This window comes from Rutidosis leptorrhynchoides, chromosome 3 (assembly GCF_046630445.1).
Source record: "Rutidosis leptorrhynchoides isolate AG116_Rl617_1_P2 chromosome 3, CSIRO_AGI_Rlap_v1, whole genome shotgun sequence".
Taxonomy (NCBI): Eukaryota; Viridiplantae; Streptophyta; class Magnoliopsida; order Asterales; family Asteraceae; genus Rutidosis; species Rutidosis leptorrhynchoides.
In genome coordinates this window covers 639,587,137-639,603,902 of record NC_092335.1, presented here as the reverse complement: position 1 = coordinate 639,603,902, position 16,766 = coordinate 639,587,137, and the positions used below count along the sequence as shown (strand labels likewise).

The following is a 16,766-nucleotide window of genomic DNA, read 5'->3' as shown; positions in this document are numbered from 1 at the left end:
TTCTCTCTTTGTTCCATTGTTAGTTCAATACTGAGACAATCTTTTGTCAAATGTGGTCTTCCACACTGCTCACAACTAATTCGTATTGAGTGGATAACTTTAGTCATCTTTTCCATTCGTCTCTCGACAGCATCTATCTTTGCGGAAATGGAATCTAAGTCATGGCTAGAATCGGCTCTAGCTGCTTTAGATGATCTAACGATATCTTTTTCTTGGTGCCACTCATGTGAGTGGAAAGTAGTGTTATCAATAATTTTATAAGCATCAGTTTTGGTTTTCTTCATAATAGAACCACCAGCTGCTATATCGATGTCTTTTCTTGTAGTGATGTCTCATCCTTGGTAGAATATTTGTACTATTTGACAGGTGTCTAAACCATGTTGCGGACATCCTCTTAATAACTTTCCAAATCTTGTCCATGCCTCATATAGAGTTTCATTTGGTTTCTGTGTAAACGTAACAATTTATCCTTGAAGTCTTACGGCTTTAGATGCCGGAAAGAATTGTTTAAGAAATTTTTCAACTAAAATGTCCCAGGTATCAATCGCCCCTTCAGGTAACGATTCCAACCAATCTTTGGCTTCTCCCTTTAAAGTCCAGGGAAATAACATGAGATATATCTGTTCATCCTCAACTTCTCTTATTTTAAATAGTGTGCAGATCCTATTAAAGGTACGAAGATGTTCGTTTGGATATTCCTTCGGCGCACCACTAAATTGGCATTGATTAGTCACCATGTGTAGAATTTGTCCTTTGATTTCATAATCTGGCGCATTGATGTCAGGATGAGTAATTGCGTGACCTTGGCCAGTACGTTTAGCTCTCATTCGGTCTTCCATACTTAAAGGTTCCAGATTCTCCATAATTGAATTTGTTGAATCGGAATCACTAGAGGATTCTGATTTAATGGTTCGTTCCTCAACAATCTCTGTTTGAATGATTGGTGGTTCCGGAGGAAAATTTAGTGGTTCAGGATCTATGAATCGTCCCTGAATATTCTCCGGATTCTCAATTGTGAGGTCGGGTTCAAAAAATGGATTATCAACGGCGACAATATTAGCTAGATGTCTTGATATAGTTACAGGTGGTGAACGTACAAAAGGTGGTGAACGTCTTGCTCGGTGCATTCACTGAATATCCTATTAGTTTTTAAAAGGAAAGAAAAATTATATAATTTATCCAATTAATAGACTTTTCTGATTTTGCCCACGTTTCGAATAGCCAAAAGATGCAGCAGAGGGGCAGGATTCGTTTGGTCTCAATATAATTGAGGACTGTTTGGCTCCAATAACCCGGTCCACGTACAAATCCAACTATTACTACGAACCAGAAAATTTTGATGTCTATCAATTTAACCACTTAAAATAAATTTTCGTAATTTTAAGAAATTTAGATAAGAAGTAGAATAAAAATCTATGTCCTAGAAACTAGAATAGCGAGAAATAAGAAAGAAAAAGAGAGCGTCGAAAAAGAAAAAGAAAAGGGTTGAAAAAGGCGTCGAAAAATGAAATAAACAGAGAATGACTATAAAACTTAAAAACACTCGACTAACCCAACCTTATTACTACCACTAACTTAAAATTATAATCGTAAATTGAGATTACTAATTGGAATGATAATTGATACATAGGTAAAAGGCGTCTAAAAATATTAAAGCTTACAGGTAAAACTATCTCCCAAATGGCAATATCTTAAAAAGGTACTAAAACTTAAAAAGGCGTCGCAAAATTCTAAAGTACCTAAATCTTAGTCTAAAAAAAAGCACTTAAGGAATTTTACGGCAAAGCCTAAAAATCTAGAAGTAAAAATAACTATGGCAAAAACTATGTCTTAAACTAAATATGAACGGAAAATACAAAAGTTATGCTAAAAACAAATAAAAAGGGACAAAATATAAAAAATACTAAAAGTTGTAAATATCACAATTTTTATAAAAATATTATTTTTATATTATTTAATTTATAAAACTATTAATTTTATATTTTAATTAAACTAATTTAACTAAATAATACAAATAATAAAATAACTAAACTAATTAATATAATATAAATAACCTAATTAGGTTTAAAGTTAATAATAATAATAATTACCCCGTATTAATTGCGATTAGGGTTTCTGGTCACGTTTGTCAGGGCGGCTTCGTGAGTTGCGGTGTCCGAAGCTGGAAAACTCCGCGAGTCGCGGGGTTCGAGAATTCAGATTAGGTAGCTTCGTTTGACAGGTTAAATAATTCTAGTGGCTATTAATCCATTCCCGTGTCTGGTTAAATGAACGATTATTCGTACATATAAATACCCCGCCCATCGTGTCCGATTGAGTGTATATGGTTATTTATAGGGACGTCCAATTGTAAATCTTTATATTAAAATTAACAAACTATCATTTAGTTAAACAAATATAAAACCCATTAATAGCCCATAGTCTAATTTCCACAAGTGTCGTTCTTTTGTCCAAACCCCAATTATGGTACAAAGCCCAATTACCCAATTTTAGTAATTAGCCCAACATCATGATTACTTCGTTTTAAATAAGCATAATAATAACTTAGCTACGAGACATTAAATTAAAAAGGTTGAACATAACTTACAATGATTAAAAATAGCGTAGCGTTACACGGACATAATTTCGACTTACACCCTTACAACATTCGCTAACATACCCTTATTATTAGAATTAAAATTAAAATTAAAATTAAAATATAAAATATAAATATAAATATTACGTATACATATATAAAGAGAGATTGATTTTTATGATATTAAAACTCGTCGAACTGCGTTGGCTTTTATAGGGAATTGAGTCCAGGGGAACTCCGCGACTAGCGGCATTTTCCTTCTTCAAACTCCGCAACTCGCGGAGTTTGATTTTACAGCTCACCCAGCTTTGGCTCTTTGTTTGCCGACGGATTTTTAATATAAATATAATATATAAATAATTTTAAGAATTATTTAAATATTATATTATATTTATGTGCATAGTTGACTCGTAATTTTTAGTCCGTTGCGTCGAGCGTTGAGAGTTGACTCATGTCCCGGTTCCGGATTTTCGAACGTCCTTGCGTACAATTTAATTTCTTGTACTTTGCGTTTTGAATCTTGTACTCTTGTAATTTCGAGACGTTTCTTATCAATAATTGGAACCTCTTTGATTGTACTTTGTACTTTTGAGCTTTTTGGTCATTTGCATCTTCAATTCGTCGAGTCTGTCTTTTGTCTTCACCTTTTATTATTTAAGCGAATATCACTTGTAAATAGAACAATTGCAACTAAAAGCTTGTCTTTCTTGAGGAATAATGCTATGAAATATATGTTCGTTTTTAGCATTATCAACAAGCGCATGCTATGATTTTGTCAGTTACTTTGCCGAGATTATGGAATGCTGGCTCATGAATAGGCAGTGACCTTGTATTCATTATACTAGTTCTAAACGCCCCTGTCATAAGACATGTCACTGGGTAATGAGATAGGCTTGAAGTTTCTGAATAGACAGCAACATCCCTTACCCCTGACGCCCTTACAGTCTGACTACGGGCATACACATTCAGACGGCTCATCCAATTGAGCAACTCAGTTGGGTGATGTATTAACATTTCACAAAGGTCTAAACTTTCTTAAGCATAATAGAATACATGGTTTACTATATCCGAGAGACGTGATGTGCTTCGATGCTTTCGTTAATGATTGGATTTAAAAGATAGTTAGGCCCTTAAAAAGAGTTCAACTATAAAGAACACCATGGGCAAGTCAAGTTTGACTTCCCTGAACACGTTCGGTTATCCTAACGGTCAAATCCTTTTATGTGTTTAACCAAACAGTTCCTTAATTAACCAAGAATCCCTCAAGCGGGGTGCAATGCTTGAGACCACATTATGGTGAAGTGTACTAATCAGCACTGATCGGGTTCCATGGCCTTACTTAGCAGAGGTACAGCTTACAATAACTGATGTGCTTCAGCGTGCATGTACGAAGTTTATATGCTTGGTGACTACACTAGCATGGTATAGGACCGACAATGTACTAGGGGTCTAGTTAGATGTTTCACTACGAAAGAGTCCTCAGTTAGAATCCAAGGCTCGGTGGACTTATTACAACTGGTGTACCTCAGTCAAACTCACGTTGTATCCGATAAACTTCTCTTACCAAGGGGTGAAACAGATAGTGTACTCTGAATCAGGGTTCGCGACTTCCTAATAATAGAGCCAATAACTACGTTTTATTAGTTGGAAAAATGATTGAGTTTAAAGCATAATCGGGAAGTATCTCGACAACATACACAAGCCATAATATTATTTCGGCATTATTACTGACTACATCATAATATACACTAAAGATAACTACTCGCTAATCATGGCAATAATATCACAAAGCATAATAATGGAAAACATTATATAAAGACAAAGGATAGAAGTATCAGTAGATTAAACGAGTTCTGAATACAAAAGTGACAACTTCAAACTCCAGACCGCTCCTAATACAATCTTCGGCGTTCTTCTCCGGGTACTAGGTTTCCCGCACGGGGTCGAAGATCTCGAAAGCATGACTAATATTGTAGAAAGAGAGAGAAAGAAGTGAATTGAAGTGTGTGTAAAAATGGATGACAAAGACCCTTTAAATAGACTTGAAATTTACCTGCAAACGACTGGCAGGCCGTTTGGCAAGCCGTTTGCAGTGCCCGTTTGCTGTGCCCGTTTGCTTGACCTGTGTGGCAGGCCGTTTGCTATAGTGACAGGCCATTTGGCAAGCCGTTTGGCCTGGCCTGGTTTGCTGAATTCACTAGATCGTAACTTGATTTCTTGTCTTTCACTATTTCCGCTCTAGAATCTTCGTTTTAGCTCCGATTCTCTTGATTCTTTTTGCACTGTCTTCTTAATCACTTGTTCTTCAATTTTAACCGACGAAGCGGGTATTTTGGCGATAAAGTTTGGAAATTTATTATTTTTTTTGGGCCTTAACACCGAGGTGAAAACGTGACTTTTAGCCGATATCAAATATCCCACAGTTAGAATTTTTTGTCCTCAAGCAAACTTCTCGTTTTTACTTAAAGAAATATTTTCGAAGTTTATTTTCTAATATCCTAAGCGGTTTACTTTTTATTATAAGAGCAAAAGACAAGGTGAGTCATCTATGTTAGGGTTGAAACTATCTATGCAAGCATGCAAGGAGGTTACATGACTTGGACTAGCTTTTACGGGTCACTCAAATCACTCAAGTGTTTAGGGTTCCCTATAGATATATGAAATGAATTCACTCATAGCCAGTTATGTTGCACCCATCATCATAGGCTTGATAAAGACTCGAATCCTTGCTACTAATGTGAAAACGGTAGTAACCATAGCTTCCAGGTCATTTTTCAATGATGGAAAGGAATTTTGGAGTGGTGGTGAAGTTGTTTTAAGGGGGTGAGAAAAAGGTAATATAGTATTTTAAAGGCTTTTATTCTGAATTTCGGAAAAAAATTAAGATAGATAGGAGTGCTGATATTTTCGAGAAGCACTTTTGAACTATTCTCTCCTTTTTGGAGTGATAATCATTTGTAATTAAGTTCTTCTTCGATGTTTCTCTTTATAAGCTCTGCTCCTTTTTTCAGAACTTTGATTTTTTTTTTTAGAGATTTAATCTTGAGAAATTTTTTTGCAGGTAAACTATTTCAAGACCTTTGCCATGATACTTGAGAGGTTTATAACATCGGGTTTTCGGAAGGAATCTCATTTTCTAGTTTTTCGAGTGGTAGTAAAGATGATGTGGATGAGTTGGTGTGGTAGAAGTAGTGGAGGTATGAAAGGCTTATTTTGACAAATGGCTAGCTCTTCTGATCATAACCGAATCACATTTCGTTACTTGAAAATGCAGATCTAGAGCAAGTTCTGATTTTGAGCACAGACATCAGCACTCTCAACGGAAAACAGTGAAGAATTAAAGATGAATGTTGGTCTTATTTGGGTGCCTCATTATAATCAATTTAGGATTATAATGCCTAGTCCTGCAATGCTCTATTAGAGATTTGGTTCGTCCCAACAAGACTTCTATCTTACTTAAGCCTTAATTTTATTTACAAATGCTTCAGGTTTTCAAAAATACTTTTTCGGAAAGGCTTTCTCTTGTTAAAAATTTTGAAATTTGGCTTTAGAACTTGGAATCTTCATAATGGGTTATTTTAATATAGCATAAAAAGTTTATACCAACATCCCACACTTAGACGAACATTGTCCTCAATGTTCTCAGTGTATCCCACACTTGAGTGTTTTAGTTAAAGATTTGGGAATATTTGTCTAATGTTTATTTGGGTTGGAATCCCACACTTAGTGATAAGCTTGGATGTGACATAATTTAAAATTTGAGCTAGTAACGGGAACAAAGGAGTACCCCCAGCAGATGTGGTTGCTTGTGAAGAAACTGGCTGACTTGCAATCTTGGAAGTTACGTCCTTTATTTATCGTCTCATTTGTCATCCTTTATTCTTCTACTCTACTTTATTGCACGGGTTGCCTCCCGCTTGTTTAAGGTCATTGGCTCGACCGTAATGATGCCTAAAAAGCAGACATTCCCCTCTGGTAGTTGTGATCTTGGTCTTCTCGAGGGAATGCGAGTCTTGGTGGATAAATCCTGAGAAAGTGTCGGACCAAAAGTGGTAGCAGATCTGGTACTTCTCTTGAAGATCTTCTGAAAGAGAGATAATGTGCGATTTCGGCTCGTGACGAATCTTGAAGTCCGATAAGAATATGATCCACTGCTCTACTAATTGATCCATGAATATCAATCATTGAGACGGTGCTGATGGTGATTACTTCTCTGATAGGATGTTCATTTCGAAGATCTTCAAATAGTGTCAGAAATTGTATCTTCAGTATCTCAAAATCTTCTGAACGGTGGTCTCCACAGTAGGAGTCTGTAGCCTTGCAAAGATTAGTCAAGAGGCGAAGCTGAAAAGAAGTGAAGAGCAGTCCTGACCCAAGCATTAATGTCACCGTCTTTAAGTATATCTGATCCAGCTTTGAATGTGAAACTAGGGTCCGTGGATTTGTGTAAGATACGTGATATCTGCTTCGTAACGTAGGTGGCAATGTTGACTCAGTTTGGTTCAAAATAAGAAAACTGATTGTTACTGAAAGGACCCGTCCTAAACCATCTGGACGAAGTCACCAACAACTGGTTCCATTGCGATGATCGACTCCAAATACTGTCTTTAAAATGAGCAAATGCACAGCGGAACGTTTCTTTCATACCTGAGAATAAACATGCTTTCAAGTGTCAACCAAAAGGTTGGTGAGTTCATTAGTTTATCATAAATAATCAATTCATAATTTTAATAGACCACAAGATTTCATATTTCCATTTCTCATAACCATACGTCCCATGCATAGAGACAAAAATATCATTCATACGGATTGAACACCTGGTAACCGACATTCACAATATGCATATAAGAATATCCCCATCATTCCGGGATCCTCCTTCGGACATGATATAAATTTCGAAGTACTAAAGCATCCGGTACTTTGGATGGGGCTTGTTGGGCCCGATAGATCTATCTTTAGAGTTCGCGTCAATTAGGGTGTCCGTTCCCTAATTCTTAGATTACCAGACTAAAAAGGGGCATATTCTGTTTAATAATCCAACCATAGAATGTAGTTTCGATCACTTGTGTCTATTTCGTAAAGCATTTATAAAAGCAGCGCATGTATTCTCAATCCCAAAAATATATATTGCAAAAACATTTAAAAAGGGAGCAAATGAAACTCACGCATATAAATATTGTAAAACAGTTAATAAAGCTTTTGCATGTATTCTCAGCCCAAAAATATATATAAAAAGGGAATAATGAAACTCACGCATATAAATATTGTAAAACAGTTAATAAAGCATTTGCATGTATTCTCAGCCCAAAAATGTAAAGAGTAAAAGGGATTAAATGAAACTCACGCATATAAATATTGTAAAACAGTTAATAAAGCATTTGCATGTATTCGCAGTCCAAAATATATTTCAAAAGCATTTAATAAAGCAGTTGTAAAAACAGCGCATGTATTCTCAGTCCCAAAAATATAAAGAGTAAAAGGGAATCAAATGAAACTCACCTAATGTATTTTGTAGTAAAAATACATATGACTATATTGAACAATGCAGGGTTGACCTCGGATTCACGAACCTATATCAATTATATATATTAAAACATGTAATTGTAACCGAACAAGTTTATATATATATATATATATATATATATATATATATATATATATATATATATATATATATATATATATATATATATATATATATATATATATATATATATATATATATATTTAGTGATCTAATTATTATATTTAGTAATTTAGTTTCTTTTATAATAATTCAGTTAGACATATTTACTTTACTTACTTTAGGTAAATAATTAGTATTTATTATAAAAATATTAATATAATTATGTTATATGTATTAAATATATTTTTATATAATTTGTATTTATTTGTTATAATGTTAATTATAAGTATATTATTGATAATAATGATACTACATCTTATAATAATAATAATGATAATACTAATAATGTTGATATTGATAATAAGAATGATAATAATAATAAAATATATAAAAATTTAATAATGATGGTAATATTAACAAAAATAAAAAGTTGTACCATTTTTACAGTAAAATACTAATTTTGATAATAATTCTTACTTACTAAAATACTTAATAATAATACTTGTTATTAATAATACTTATGTTAATAATAGTAGTAATAATAATAATAGTAATAATAATTATATGTATTTTTATACTTATCCTTATAAGTTATAAACTTTGTAAGAGTAGCTACAATCTTTCATTAATTTTATTTTAAATATCTTAGTTTACATTATTTTTGTAATCCAATCATTTTATTACAATCTAGATTAATACTTTCAATTTCTAAGATTAATCATATTAATATTAAAACTAACTTAATTAATAATAATAATAATAATAATAATAATAATAATAATAATAATAATAATAATAATAATAATAATAATAATAATAATAATAATAAGAAATAAGAATAATGATATACCTATTCAAGTCCAATAAGGTTTTAATGAGACCCAGTTATTAGCCCATGTTGAAGTCTTATGTGGCCTAACTAGCCCATCTAACAAGAGTCCAGTACCCCATTTCGGTTTAATAGATTAAATGGTACACCGTATGAACTTCTGTTGACGGCTCAAAATTGGATCGAGAATGGTAGGTCAAGAACACAGGAAGATCACGGTTCATGGAGTTTTTGTTCTTCAATCGATCAAACCACGATCACCGAGGCATAACAAGTCATCGATTTATCGTCATCATCTTTCAATCATCCTTATCAGTCTTCATCATCATCGTTAACAGGGAGATCGAAGCAATTGATGATGTTTGTTCAACTAGGAAGAAATTGATAATCATAGCAGAGTAGATGCAGGTACTGTATCTTATTATCATCGATTATTATCAACACCGAGTACCAACAAAGAACAGAAACTGTAATTTTTGATCTTATTATTTATTTTCGTATTTATTTATATTTATTTATAATAGCCGTCATCGTAAATCATTATTCAATCCATTCAAATTGATCGTGATGTAATCTATCTGCTTGATTTGTATAATAAAGATAGGAATATTTTGTTTGTATTTTGCTAAATTGTAAACAGATCCGATGATGATGGTTGTGTAGATCAATGGGTCATGTTTCTTTTTTTTTTCTTTCCAAACCAAACAAGGAGTTGTAACTGTAATTGTTTACATACCAGTAAATTGTGATCGGTATTTGGTTGGGTTTTATTGGGTTTAGGGTGTTTGAACAGAAAAACTTTTCGGGTTTTGGGTTTGATTTAAGTAAAGAGTAAACAGCTAAAGTGATGGGTCTCGTCTCGGTTTGCCAATCGAAATAGAAACTAGGGTGATCGACTTGACTCGTTAAAGCAGGAATCAGGCGAAGATAATCCTTCTGTTTCCTTATAGCTGTGTAGCATCAACATTTTCATTTATGCTCTTATAACATTAACAACAACTGCAGGTATGATTAAGGTGGCATGTGATCGGTTATTGATGGTTCTGATGGTCTTGTTTATTGATCATGAAGAGAGGATCAAGTGGCTGAAATAAATTTGGGGTTGGATAGTAGTTACAAGATGATGATCTATGGTTAATTTGAGTTGGTTTTTCATTTGTTAAACTGACACGAATAACATATGCTGCAGCAATTAAAAGAATCAGTATCATAGTAGTGATGAGGTTTTTGGATATTGTGGTTCAGAACAGGGTTGAACGAGCTGTATAACTTGTGCTCTTCACTTTTTCTAAATAAACACAAGTTGTTAATGATTTCTGTAGTTTATAATTGATATGTGGAATTGTATGGTAGTAGTTATTAATTAGAATGAATTAGTTTATATCCAAAACTTGGTTTGACAAAAAATCAATCAAAACAGGAGAATAAGAATACTACAATTTGTGAGGTTAAATTGATTGGTACTATCAATAGCGATTTGTAACAAACAAAAGATAGAAAAAAAATTAATAAAGTTTTGATTATATGATGTAACAAGTACGAACTTCTGATTTTATATTTCATATAATTAATAATAATAATTAATAAATATAATAATGATAATTATATTAATGGTAATAATAAATAATAATAATACTAATAATAATACTAATTACAATGATATACAAATTAGATGTATCAACTCTATATATTTAGATATTAATATACTAATATTAATAATGATAATTATAATATTTATATTGTATTTATATTAATAATGATAATATTTTTATATATATATATATATATATATATATATATATATATATATATATATATATATATATATATATATATATATATATATATATATAAATACATTTTAGTAACATGTTTACATAAATAACTATATTGAATATATGTATATTTACATAAATAAATTTATAATATAATTTATAATATTTCTCACTACAATCTTATATTATTTTACATATTTAGTTCTAGCAATTAAATCATATATTATTTTAAATTGTATTTCAAATTAAAGTAAATATATATGTATCTATTTACAAATAGTTGTTCGTGAATCGTCGGGAATGGTCGAAGGTCAAATGAATCCATTTAAACAGTTCACAAATTTCAAGACTCATCTAATAGACTTTGCTTATCGTATCGAAATCAAATAAGATTCAAGTTTAAATTTAGTCGGAAATTCCTGGGTCATCACAGTACCTACCCGTTAAAGAAATTTCGTCCCGAAATTTGAGTGCGGTCGTCATGTCTAACAATAAAAATGTTTACATGACGAATATGAGTCAATAATTAAAGTTTTATCACCATCAGATGATTTGAATAAAACAACTCAATTATTCGAAGCGTACGAGTGAAATTATCACAAAAGATTGAAATAGGATAAGTAAAAATTCGTCGTAACTTTTGACAGAGTCAGGGTTGAATTTTGAAAGTAAGATGCATCTTAACTTTTGACGTAGTCACGATTGAATTTAGAAAGTAGGGTGCGTCTTAACCTTTGACGTAGAGGGTTGAATTTCGGAATTCAAGAGATTAAAGAAAATCTTCAAAATCTAAAAAATTTGATTTTTCGGCAAATAAGGAAATTAAGATCTCTATAATTAAATATGGTGATCTGTCTCGATTACTCTGTCTGTTATTTCCATTATAAATTAAGCTCTTCCGTTCCCTTATTCTCACCATTTCTATACAATCCCCAAATTCAAAAGATTATGAAAATGCTTAATCCAATTCTAAACCCTGATATTTTCCTAATTATGATTTATGTCATCCTTCTTTTCCATTTACTGCTGGAGGAATCTATTCACTTCTACTATTGCCTTGGGGTGATACTATTCCTAATTATACCGTGTCTTTATATTTCTATTCGTATTAATATCCACGGTTTGTGACATCCATGTTGTTATTGGGCTTTATATTTTTCTCTTATATTCGGGAGCTCTTTGCCTTGTTATTTTCCTCTTGAACTCTGGTAAAGCGAGTAATAGTTCAGAATTCGTAAGTATAAAGTTTCGAATGAACTTAATGTTCTAAATAAGAAAGAACGTAATTGCACGATTTGATTTGTCAAATTACTAGAATTACTGAGAATAGAACTATCAAGAATATACTTTCTTGATGTGTTCAGAAGTTTAGCAGAATGAAAGAGTTATGTAACATGGCACCTGATGACCTTATGATCTGTGAATCATCACATTCCATTAGAAACTCAGCATGACTTACTGTAATATAATCACGTTGATCAAGTGTCATTATATTATACTAATTCATGCATCAATTTCCAACACTACTTCAAAATCGTTCATAATTCAAACTCAAATTTTAGAGAAATTTAGAAACTAAAGTAGTTTCCTTTATGATGTAATATAGATAGCAGGAAGAGATGAATAATTTCGGACAAGAATATTTATAAAAATATCCTCAGAAATATCGAAGATATTTATGATGATATTTTGGAATTTCTAAGTTCGATGGTTGATGGAGAAAGATTTTTCGCAAGATTTTAACATGAGTACGGAGCAAGATATTCGTTGAAGGTTTCATCGGATCCAGAATTACTTGGATTCTTTGAACATATGATATGTTACTTGTATTTGGCCTTGGTTTTCTTCATGGTTTGCTCAATCTGTTTTTCAGTACCAAATTTTCTATCGAGCGTTCCTAACACTCCCTTCTTTATCATCAAACTTTTGGCCGTTTAGACCATCTACAATTTTTCTGTTTCCTCTGCATTTAATGCTACGATATCTGAATCATTGGTTATCAATTCGAGGTGGTTTCAGGAGAATTGTGTTTTTAGATGATTAAACGCTGATGGTAATATGGTGAAATATAAAAGGTTCCCCGGTAACAACCAAAGAGCACGCATATATATCAAGATTATATTAAGGTTGTTTCGAACGAAAAGTCGAAGTTGATTTGCTGGAGCTGTGACAAAATTGGCTAATTTGAAGAGAGATTGTAAAGTTATTTTCGGTAATAAAAACGCCAAAGGAGCTAGCACATATATGTGTTAAATGTTTACTCAGGTTCCGAGTGTTTTCAGGTACATAACTATATGCATAAGTCTTTTCTTCCGTAGATGAAGTGCGGTTGGTTCATCCTATCGATTGAGGTGTTTTCGAGAATCATGAAAGGTTTGAATCGCAGATTGTAATCATCAAGGTACAAATAAGGTTTAAGATGAAATCAAGTGGCAAACTTGAAGAATTGTTTAGTTTCATATGTTATAATCAATATTTTATTTCATTTTAATTTTCCAATGTCGGCAGTCCACAGTTGATAGTCCATAGTTGATAGTCCAATATTTCATATATAGCTTAATATATAATATTCAAATTAATTAATACGTATCGTGACCCGTGTACATGTCTCAGACTCGATCACAACTCAAAGTATATATATTATTTGAGAATCAACCTCAACCCTGTATAGAGAACTCGATCATTACTGCATATAGAGTGTCTATGGTGATTCCAAATAATATATATAGATGCGTCGATATGATATGTCAAAACCTTGTATACGTGTCCCGATATTTAAAGTGCGTAAAATAAATAACAGAAATTAAATGACAATAAATTAAATGCGTAAAGTAAATAATAGAAATTAAATGACGATAAATAAAATTGCGAGAATGTAAATTGCGATAATTAAATTGCGATAAATAACTTGCGATAATTAAATGGTAATACAGAATTAACAGTTAGCTAGGATCAGTTAGCTAGGATTTTGTTAGCGTGGATTCTTAATAGAATTTCATATTGTTAATTAATCTGTTTCTAATCAATTTTTATTGTGTCCATTATTTCTTCATTATGCCACTTGTTAGATTCTGATAGGACAAAATCCAAATATGAAATTGAATTTGAATGAAAATAGTTATTCTTTGGTGAACGGATACGTATATCGGTGGTTGTAAGTAGGATAGTAAATGACTGTTGAATCAGTTTCGTCAAATGTACAGTGTAACTTATTAAAGTGAAATCTAAATATTCCTCGGGTATTACCTACCCGTTAAAATATTTTCAACATTAACAGTTTGTACGAAAGAATTTTTAATTACAATCTTTATAAAAATATACTTGTATATATATTTTCTTCAGATGCAATCATGGATTTAATGAGTTAATATGATATTAATCTCATTTGATTTCCGTTTGGAACTAGAATGAATAATCTCTAAAACTTGAGAAATTACATAATCGCCATGTAGAACGAAGATAAATAATGTAGAACAATTCGTAGAACGATGATTGTACTCGAGGTACAGAATGAGATGTTGAGGCATGAGATGCGGATGTTGTTGTTGATAGTGGTGATGGTACTGTTGGTGCCGGTGATGTTGCTGAAGCTGGTACGTTTTGCACCATATTTTTCAAAGCTACAACTCGGGAGCGAAGCTCGTTGGCTTCTTCGATTACTCCGGGATGATTGGCAGTTGGAATAAGCGGATGAATGAGGTTTAGAATTTTAGATAGAATATAATCATGTCGAGATACTCTGGAAATGAGAGAGAAAATGGTGTATCGAACAGGTTCGCCGGTAAACGCTTCGGGTTCATTGTCAAGAGGTGAATTCGGTTGGTGGAAGGGATCGCCTTCTTCACGTCTTCATTGATTAAGTCGACTACAAACCTATCCTTAATTCATCCAGAATAGATGATGGCTAAATGGTTGATCCATTTCGGTTATACTGCTTTCAGAGCTCGAGTGAAGATCCATGTCGGAATAGCTGTCGGAATAACTATCAAAATAGCTATCGGAATCTGAGGGACTCGAACTGGTCGCAGGATTCATCTCGTACGATCAGATGAAGGAATTTCGATAAGAAATAGATTATAGGATGTAGATTAGTACCCTGCAATACATAGTTTACATATGCATATATAATATTAAAATCCCATAAGTTACGGAGGAATCTATGGAATCTGTCAGGCAAAGGTAACAATAACAGATACACTAAGATATGAAGTAGTAGATACGTTAAGATATGAATTTTGTCTATAAACTATTCATGCAATCCAGACATTAAGATATGTCTAGATTAAGAAAGATAAGCAAGTGATTCTCTAAGAATGATAAGTAGGTAATTTTTGACACGAAATGATAAGCAAAACTTTTGACATGCAGACACGGTCGAAGTCCAGACTTACTAATGCATCCTAACGACTTATCAGTTAGACACACTAATGCAGACCTGGTTCACTAAGACCACCGCTCTGATACCAACTGAAAGGACCCGTCCTAAACCATCTGGACGAAGTCACCAACAACTGGTTCCATTGCGATGATCGACTCCAAATACTGTCTTTAAAATGAGCAAATGCACAGCGGAACATTTCTTTCATACCTGAGAATAAACATGCTTTCAAGTGTCAACCAAAAGGTTGGTGAGTTCATTAGTTTATTATAAATAATCAATTCATAATTTTAATAGACCACAAGATTTCATATTTCCATTTCTCATAACCATACGTCCCATGCATAGAGACAAAAATATCATTCATACGGATTGAACACCTGGTAACCGACATTCACAATATGCATATAAGAATATCCCCATCATTCCGGGATCCTCCTTCGGACATGATATAAATTTCGAAGTACTAAAGCATCCGGTACTTTGGATGGGGCTTGTTGGGCCCGATAGATCTATCTTTAGAGTTCGCGTCAATTAGGGTGTATGTTCCCTAATTCTTAGATTACCAGACTAAAAAGGGGCATATTCTGTTTAATAATCCAACCATAGAATGTAGTTTCGATCACTTGTGTCTATTTCGTAAAGCATTTATAAAAGCAGCGCATGTATTCTCAGTCCCAAAAATATATATTGCAAAAGCATTTAAAAAGGGAGCAAATGAAACTCACGCATATAAATATTGTAAAACAGTTAATAAAGCATTTGCATGTATTCTCAGCCCAAAAATATATATAAAAAGGGAATAATGAAACTCACGCATATAAATATTGTAAAACAGTTAATAAAGCATTTGCATGTATTCTCAGCCCAAAAATGTAAAGTGTAAAAGGGATTAAATGAAACTCACGCATATAAATATTGTAAAATAGTTAATAAAGCATTTGCATGTATTCGCAGTCCAAAATATATTTCAAAAGCATTTAATAAAGCAGTTGTAAAAACAGCGCATGTATTCTCAGTCCCAAATATATAAAGAGTAAAAGGGAATCAAATGAAACTCACCTAATGTATTTTGTAGTAAAAATACATATGACTATATTGAACAATGCAGGGTTGACCTCGGATTCACGAACCTATATCAATTATATATATTAAAACATGTAATTGTAACCGAACAAGTTTATATATATATATATATATATATATATATATATATATATATATATATATATATATATATATATATATATATATATATATATATATATATATATATATATATATATATATATATATAGTGATCTAATTATTATATTTAGTAATTTAGTTTCTTTTATAATAATTCAGTTAGACATATTTACTTTACTTACTTTAGGTAAATAATTAGTATTTATTATAAAAATATTAATATAATTATGTTATATGTATTAAATATATTTTTATATAATTTGTGTTTATTTGTTATAATGTTAATTATAAGTATATTATTGATAATAATGATACTACATCTTATAATAATAATAATGATAATACTAATAATGTTGATATTGATAATAAGAATGATAATAATAATAAAATATATA

The 16,766-nt window shown here is 32.0% G+C and overlaps 1 non-coding gene across 1 annotated transcript; it reads left to right on the top strand.

Moving 5' to 3' along the window:
- Positions 1 to 372: 372 nt before the first annotated feature.
- Positions 373 to 479, top strand: LOC139903629 (small nucleolar RNA R71). Its single transcript, XR_011778439.1, has one exon. It is a non-coding gene; the product is annotated as a small nucleolar RNA R71 (small nucleolar RNA).
- Positions 480 to 16,766: the final 16,287 nt, after the last annotated feature.